The 9,300-nt window shown below is 34.5% G+C and overlaps 1 pseudogene; it reads left to right on the top strand.

Moving 5' to 3' along the window:
- The first annotated feature begins 576 nt into the window (after positions 1 to 576).
- The window catches only part of LOC107855155, a 30,624-nt pseudogene continuing 21,900 nt past the window's right edge, over positions 577 to 9,300 (top strand).

Genomic DNA, 9,300 nt, shown 5'->3' with positions numbered 1-9,300 from the left:
AATATATTAGTACATGTTTTACAGTTAATATAAGTAGAGATATTATTAATTTGCATCTTTAGAATCAAATACATATTAGGAACACTATATGTCAGACGTTATCACAAGATCATGCTTTCACAAAGTAATTTACCTCAAGCAAAATGTTGGTAATAGCAACTTGTTAGAATTTGTTAACTGCCTGCTTACTTTCTCTAGGTATAATTTATTGATTGATTTATATGTGGTTTTCTATCAATTGCATGTGTGTTCTTGTTGTTCCCCTGGTATAATATTTGCACCTCTGTGGGAATACTACTGGTAAAGAGAAACTTAGGAGTCTTATTTTAAGCTACATTAGAGATTCTTCTGTTACTATGATTGCATATGATTTTTCTAGTGAGTAATTGCTGAAAATCGTCTCAATAGAATATTTACACATGTACCTGTGGATTTTGTACTTACTCAAAGAAATTTAGTACTAGTGGGATTCCAAGGAAGTCTATAGTGGAAATGGTTCTCTATATGGTATTGCAGTATTTATATTTGATAACTCATTTTATTTATTTTAAAGTGTCATGGCATAATTTTGTAAGAATGATCACATTCTCAAACCACCAATCATTTCCAAATACTTATAAGTGGATAGAGAAAGTAAGTACTGAACATGGAAGTAATATCATTATTGTTTTTATTAGGAATAAAACTGATCTTGTTGAGAAAAGCTGGTTTGTCATGATTGATGTTTGTTGTTTTGGTATATTCCTTCTTGACTATTGCAATCCCTATGTATCTAACATTTGTTTTCTTTAGTTATGTGGTATTTTTCTCTCTTTTGACATTGGCATGACTGGATAGTTCTTTGTTGGTCATACTATCTATGAACCCATATTTGCTTCTGTCATAGCTTTATAGTTTCTTGAAGATATAACTTATGCTTAAACTTTTACTTTTGGTATCCGTCATGGATTTGCAATACTTTAATACTTGGTCTTGCTCTTGAAACTTATAAGACAAAATATTGGGCATTCACTTATACTGAGGAATATTTCATAGTTAGCGAACCAACATTCAATTGAAATTCTGTAAAGCTGTCTGGCATTATTGTGATAAAAAAACACTAGTGCAACTTCAAACCTGGAATACTGAGGGTCTTAACAGATTTTTAAGTCTAGATCATTATTGGCACCCATACTCATTATATCTTTCTTTCCATAAAATGGAAAACTCTTTTTTAAAAAAAATTAGAGTAATATAAATGGGAATAGCATTTTACTTTTTCTGTAGTAACATGTTAATAGTTTCCACTTATTTGATGGTAACTTTTTGTTGTTTGAATTAAATAGGCAAGTATCCACAGAAGAAGGAGATTTGAAGGCTCATAAATTTGGAGTAATGCATATAGAAACTAGTGTTAAAGTTGGGTTCAATATCAAGGTATGCATATACAAATTTTGTGTTTTCTGGTGCAGTTTTCATTCAATTCCCTTTGTCCCTTGGATGAATCTGATGTCTCATATTTTTATGATAATCAGTTGTCTTTAATGGACTAGGTCCCTGGCTCATCATGAAGAGGTACAGCCATCATATCTTATAGTTTTGTATGCTAGTGCATATAACTGTGCAGGAGTGCAGTGTACCCATTAGGATACTTGGTACAATAAAATTTCAACCCTAATTTATACACCACTATAAATAGAAAAGGATGCCTATCATACAATTAGTTTTTGCAAAATTGGAGAATCAACAAAACGGTGAAAACTCTCTTTTGATCAAGTTCCAAATTTATATGTGCTTCAAGTTTAATTGTTCTTGAGTCAAGTCTTGATTTGTAATTGGATTACTCATCTTATAAGAGTAATGTCTTTCTCTTAGCAGTAGAGTGCTTAGGTAGAGTTCCCTAAGGTCAATCGATTAGAGTTAGTCAATTGTAAGGTTGTTGGAGTGAGTAGAGGTGGTTGTAGTAGAACTATTGCAACTAGTAGAACTTTGAGTTAAGTTATTGGAGTCTATAATCAATGATTTTTTATTATAGTAGAGTTTGAGTGCTTGTGAGGGAAAGCCATGGTTTTTCCTTCCTCGAGGAAGGAGGTTAACACATAAATCACTGTGTTCTTTAATTCCTGCAAGTTCTAGATTTGTTACTATTTTACTGCCTTTATCATAGTTTTAGAGACTAGGTCCCTATAATGGTGGTACACCCCCCACATTTTAACAATTGGTATTAGATCAAGAACACTCTAAAACGTTAACACCTAGAGTGATTTCTTGATCATAGCTTCTCCACCTAATCTGGAAGAAGGGAAATCTGCCACTCAACCACCTGCTTTAATGAGTAGTACTACGGGTATTGGAAAACTAGGATACATGACTTTTTTATGGTTAAGGATAGTGAGCTAATGGATGTAATACTTAATGGTCCATATGTGACTGTTAGAGATGTCAAAGAAGGAGACATAACAAGAATGGTTGTCAAAACCAAAAGAGAATTTAATGATAAAGATGAATATAACAAGATTTTTGCTTATGAAAATGCTAAGAAAATTTGGGACTACCTAAAGACTACTCATGAAGTAACAACTGATGTGAAGGATTCAAAAGTTGATATTGTAACTACTCAATATGAGGATTTTTCTATGAAGGAAAGAGACACAATTCAAGAAATGTTACTAGATTCACTTTTATTACAAATGAGTTGCACTGCCTAGGAGAAGTGATTCCTTTATATAAACAATTGAGAAAAATTCTAGGAGTTCTTCCTAAGTTTTGGTAAATCAAAGTAGATGCTATTACTGAGGCAAGAAACCTAAAGATTCTCACTATGGATGAACTTATTAGTAAACTAAAGACTCTTGAACTCAAGAATCAAAAAGGGCAAGAGAAGAAGAAAGTAAAAAAGGAAAAGTCTCTGGCATTGAAGGCATCAAAGCCTGAATCAAGTGAAAAAGATAGTGATGTTGCTTACTTGGCCAAAAGGATTGGGAGATAAATGAAGAAAAGTGGTCAGTTTCAAAAGAAACAAAGCAGCAACAAAAGGGGAGGTACTATTGAAGTTTGTCACAAATGTAGAAGTCCTAAACCTTTATTTGAGAATTGTCCACCGCATAAAATAGACTATCAACAATATCTAAATTCTGGAGCTAATAAAGGAATACAGAAGGATCAGGCCCCTGAGAAGTCAAGAAGAAAAGTTACAGCTGATTTGTAATACCCGTACTTTTTCCTAGCTTAATTTTGCTCCTAGAATATCAAAGGTTAGCTTCAAAGATGAATAACTTTTATTATATGAATAATTTTCCAGATTCAAACCCTTCATACCAATTTTGCCTAAATCCGATACTCAGTTGAGAAGTTATGGGAATTTTAGTAAAGCAGTGTGCCATTTAGGCAAGCACCACGTCGCGGAGAGGGCCAATTCGGCAATTGTCAATTTCTAGTGGACCTCTACGATTGTCCCATGTCGCGGAGAAGTTTCAAGTCCCAGTTGTCCTTTTTTCAGTGGCTCACCGCGATGGTGGCGCATCACAGTGATGGCCAAAATGGGACTCTTCCCTTTTCCAGTGGCCCAGCATGATTTCACCACACCATGTTGGAGCCTAATTTCCCAGTTTTCCCTTATCCAGTGAGCCACCGTGATAGTGGCACATCACGGTGGCATGAAAAATTGAGAATTTGCTTCTTTTCTCAGTTTTGATTAAAATTTAAGAGGGACACTTTGGTCAATTCCCAAGCCCCCAATCTATCCAAAACAAGAAATTAAACCTATTCTAAGAACTTTATGCCTATTTTCATCCATTCTCCCTCAAAAAAAATCCTAGAGCTCAAAACTTAAGCTCCAAGAAATCAAATTTCCTCCATTGTTTCTCTAAGAAAATTAAAAATTGAGTAGTCCCAAATCAAGATAATCAAGAGTTCATCATCAAAAGCATATAAGAGATTCAAGTTCAAGCTTTCTTCGAAATTTGATCAACTAAGGTATGTGGGGTTTATGAACAAGTATCATCTTTCGTCCTTGTGCCCAAAATCAAGTTTTTATTTCAAATTTATATGATTTTAAATGATTATACATAAGTTTTAAATTGGGGTTCATACCTATTATTGCTAATTGCAAGATTATGAGATTTCAAGTGATTTTGAAATGAATTGCATGTCTATTTTCATATTTTCAAGCGTATTGCCGTAAATTCTAGATTTTGAATTGAATTATCATTGTTCTCATTACCAAGCATGATTAATATGATGTTTTGACATGAGATTGATGTATGGATTAGTATCCATAGATTAAATATTATTATTTCAAGAAAAATTATGCTTTAAGTATCAGATGATAAGTTTATTTTTAGATTTCAGTAAAGATTTGATCTTTTATTCTTCGGATAAGATTTGGAATCCACTTTTCAAATTTATTACAGATTACAGAAATTAGATTAGATTTACTTATAGATTGAATCAAATAAATTCATAATTGATTTCATAATAAACTCTTATGCTAGTTTTAAAAGTGGTTTTTCAATAGAATGAGCATACAGATTAAAGAGAGTAGTATTTAGCACTGAGTGGGAAGTGTGGGATTAGCGTGCCCTAACTTTCATAGAGCTGCGAAGCCAACGTAGGTATAGATTATTAGATTTTTCTCATTTCTATATGGATGATAGTTACATATGTGATCACTTAGATTAAGTTATATTCCTTGGCAAGAGTATTACACCTCTCCCCATCATGAGGTTTTCCTCATTGGAGAACAATACATTGGACTCAAAGTCAGCTCACATGGTTTATGTCGGTTAGAAGAACCTCCCTAAAAGAAAAAGACTACAAAATGATCTTAACAACAAAGCTTTTAGAAACTAAGTGTAAAGGCTCACAGATTTATTCAGACATTTCTTTATATAAGCCTTTAGCTACAGATTTCATCTTTCAAATTTTAGATATAAAGATGAGTCCTTTCTACACTAGACAACATGATTTACAAACAGGTCACTAGTACATCTTTTAGAACTAAATGGTATGACTCACTAGATTTATAGAGTATGATTTACTACTCATGATTATGATTTTCAGTTTTCAAATATTCCAGCTTATGTGAGTCCTCTACATTTAGCATGCATTGTTTTACAAATTATGATGATGAGATAATGTTTTACTTATCCATTCACACCTATATACTCAGTACATCCTCAAAGTACCGATTCACATATACGTCTATGTGCTACATTGTCTCATATGTAGCTACAGTTGTTGTTTATGCATACGAACCCTTGCATTTAGCCTTACCTTATCTAGCATACTAGTACATTCCACGTACTGACCGCATACTCTTTCTTTGCACTATGATGTCTTATATCATAGGTTCGTATTCTCGGGCTCCCAACCGTTCTTAGACAGATCCAGCCAGTAGTCGCAGATTTAGTAGTGATTGCTCATCTATCGAGGATATGCTTTATTTTAGTATTTTATTTTATCTGTAGTTCAATAGTTGGGGCCTTTTCCCATCAACTCCATTTTCAGACAATTCAGATTAGAGGCTTTCAAACTAGATTTTTAGATGTTATTCAATTTTATGGATTGTTATTTCAGATGTTATATTTTATTAGTATTTTATATCTTGAACCTTATGGAATTTTAACTTATTTTTTACTTTTATTATAGTATTATTATTCAGTGCTCACAACAGATATCAATCATAGGTTAACTTATGGTCCTTCGGGGTCGTAAGCACCGTGTGATACCCAGGGTGTACTCTCGGGGAATTAAAAACTTGGTATTAGATCCTAAGGTTCAATAGATTCCTAGGGAGTCTGAAAGACGCATCTAGTATAGTCTTGTACATGGGTGTGTAGTGCGCCACACTTATGGATAGGAGGCTATGAGATGTTTTAGGAGAAATTTCTTTTCTTTTAGTATTCATATCGTGCGGCTGAGCGTGATATTAAGTAAAACTATTAGTCTAATACATTCTCTCCATTTCATTTACAAACATACCTCCCAAAAAACCTAACGAAAGAAGAACTGGAAATCAGCTAGCCTCTCCACCTGTTCCGATCGATCCCCTAAATAAACACGCCTCTTATGCAGAATTTATAGCTACATTCACCACTTTAGCCAATTCAGTAGTTTCTTAGAACAACCTACAGATTGTTGTCCTATCTAGGATTGGGGTTCATACTCAGCAGAGCAAGTGGGAGAAGCATAGGAAGAAAGTTAGAAAAAATAAAAGAGTCAAAACATGTGGTTTTAAGCCAAGGTCATGGAGTGGTAACCATTTACAGTTTCGTCAGAAATTCTCATCCCCAAATCCTTTTGTAGCTAGTACTCCAGTGCCAAATTTTAGAAATGATAGTCGAGATGAAGCACCAGGCTCTAAGTCACAAGGTAGTAGAAAGGGTGTTAGTACTAATCCACTTTGCGGAGAAGGTGGTAAGAACCATAAGAGAGTGTGTGGAGCTTCCAGTGATGTTTGTTTTGAGTGTGGCAATCTAGGCCATCGAGTTAGGGATTTTCCTCAGTTAGGTTCACAGGGTCAATACAATCATCCTTCAGCTCAGTCTAGTCGCTCAAATCAGCAGGGTGTCACTTCTAGTACCGCCAATGGGCAACGCCCAAACATACTTTATGCGCTTTAGTCTAGACAAGATCAATAAAGTTCTCTTAATGTGGTTACTGGTATGTTACAGATCTTTTATTTACATATTCATGCCTTGTTAGATCCAGGATCTTGTCTGTCTTTTTTAACTCCTTGCATAGCAGTCAACTTTAAAGTCAGACTAGAAATCTTAATAGAACTTTTTTTAGTGTTTACCTTAGTAGGTAAATCTATTCCATCCAGATAAGTATATAGAAATTGCTTGGTTACAGTATTATAGAAAATCCTTTCAGTTAATTTTAGTAGTAGAGTCATTCCATTTCAGTTTCATGATGAACCAATCCTTGAATGAAGTGGTAGTACATCAGTTTCAGTTGATTTAAGTTTGAATCTCCAGATTGAACTAGTAGAAAGAAAAGTTGAGAATTCTAAGTTAGTTAGTGATGAGGATTACTATATGATGATTGTTGGGGCAATAGAAAACTAAGAATCATGTATCAGAAGGAAGTACTAGAAGTGGACCTTACATTATCAGGCATAGACCTTTAGAATGAATTTAGTGTTTATGAGTATTATTAGATCTCAGGCTCTAAAGTAAAGTGATCTCATCTCAATTTAGAGTTTATTAAGGGGTTCACAGACTTAGAATAACTTCTTTAAGCTAAGGAGAAGATAGTAGAACAAGTAACCAAGTATTTCTTTCAGATTTTAGTAGTAATGTCAGTATGTGTAGAGAAGCAGTAGAGAGGTTGATGCCCAACCCATCCTTACCTCAACGCAAAATTTTATACTTCAGCTATTACAATATCTACTCATGTCATCTCTTTGATCATAATTCCTATTCGTGGACATTATCAAAAATCATGTATGTTTACAGTTTCTAGTATAAGGAGTTCTAGTTTTGTCAGTATTACGAATCATGTTCCATGAATACAGAAACTCTAAACTCAGGTCATACAGCTCATAACTCATGTACTCATACCTTACAGTGTATTTAGTTTCCATGACTTATGCTATACTTATAATGATCTACTAAATTTGGATTTCGTCATGTATATCCTCAGTTTAGATCTCTTGATAAAGTCTAGGATGTTGATGTTCTATTCGTCAAGCCTCAGTTAAGTGTCAAGTTTAGTATAGTGTCTATTCATGCATCAGGTCCCCATGTTTTAACCTTCAATGAACTCTCCTTATGAAATTATGTAGTGATGAGTAGTTTCTTAGAAGGGAGAGAGTAAATGTTTTATGTTAAGAAAATATTATTGCATGCTTGGCTTACATGAGGCTATAGTAATAAAGATAGACTTGAATATCGTGATGATGTGTAGGGGACTAAATGTATTTCGGAGATTTAAGTAGGCTTGAACAAAGTGGGAGAATTCAGTCCAGATAAAACCACAGTAGGTAGAGTTATTAGTGCCCATATCACAAAATTTTATCCATGTTGTGATTTCTTATTCAGATGTCTCATTCAGACCATGCCAAGATTTCCTCTCTCCCTAAAGTCAATAGAACTTTATAGTAAAAGTGTTAAGAAATTCTCCAGTTGAGTATAAGTTTTTAGTATGAGTTAGTCTGTAAAGCCAGGAATCCAGCTTAGCAGTCAGGTGGACAAGTTCTTATGGTTTCCCTATGTTTCCACCCGGTCGTACTATCTGAAGTCTCATGAATGTAACTACTCCAAAGATGGAGCAATCAGGTAGTTGCGAGTTCATCTCAGTTCATGTATCATGCCTCAGTTTAAGATCCCTAATATTCAGTCATGATTTAGTTCGTAGGTACCCTATCCATCATCTCAGCTTTTCCTCAGTATCTCAGCCAAGTTAGCCTTCTTTGAGGGACATAATATCCCAAGGGGGAGATGCACTATAACCCCTGAACCTTCATGTCCAAAACCTTCCATTTTCTCTTTACGTAATGAATCCAGATGGGATTAATGGGTACTCATAAGTTGACCCTCAAGTTCCATTCTTAGCCATAAGCCATGTATTCAGTGGCTCAGTTCAGTTCATGATATTCAGTTCATATATCATGTTTCAGAATTAGTCATGTTCTCATAGCCCGTCCATACATGTTCAGTAAATGATCTTAGTTTCATTAGTATTCTCAGCTTAAGGTGACGGTCTTTCTTAGATTTACTCAGTTCCATGATTCAGTTACAGTTGTAATCTTAGTATCCCTTACCATTGCATAACCAGTCGTACATTCATGAACCAGTTTAGTCATGTATTCCATACATCACATATGCATATTCAGTATGAAAATTCATCTTGTCAGTAGTTCAGTCATGTATTCCATGCATCAGATATGCATGTTCAGTGTGTAAACTCAGTATATCAGTGTTCCTCAGCTTAATCAGTCTCATTCAAATGCTTCCAAGGGGGAGATATTGTAATACCTCGTATTTCCCTAGCCTAGATTAACTCTTAGGACATGAGTGATCCAATATAAATTTTTCTAAGTACTGAGTATTTTTCAGTTTAGAGCCTGCCATTGCGTAGAAAATTGGATTATCTTTCCAACGATTTAAAGTTCACCTAAATTCGATAACCGAATAAGAAGTTATGGCTATTTTAAGTTTCAGTCATTAAACACCATCATTCAGGCCAGTAGAACGTCGTGGAGTATGTCTAAATGGCAATTGTCATTTTTTAGAGAGACAACGCAATACCACCGCATTACACCCCTAGCCTATTTCCCAATTGTTAATTTTCCAGTGTTGCTTTGCGATAATTGTG

The sequence above is a fragment of the Capsicum annuum genome, chromosome 12, assembly GCF_002878395.1.
Source record: "Capsicum annuum cultivar UCD-10X-F1 chromosome 12, UCD10Xv1.1, whole genome shotgun sequence".
Classification (NCBI taxonomy): domain Eukaryota; kingdom Viridiplantae; phylum Streptophyta; class Magnoliopsida; order Solanales; family Solanaceae; genus Capsicum; species Capsicum annuum.
The sequence above is the reverse complement of the archived record's forward strand: the minus strand, read 5'-3'. Positions and strand labels throughout refer to the sequence as shown.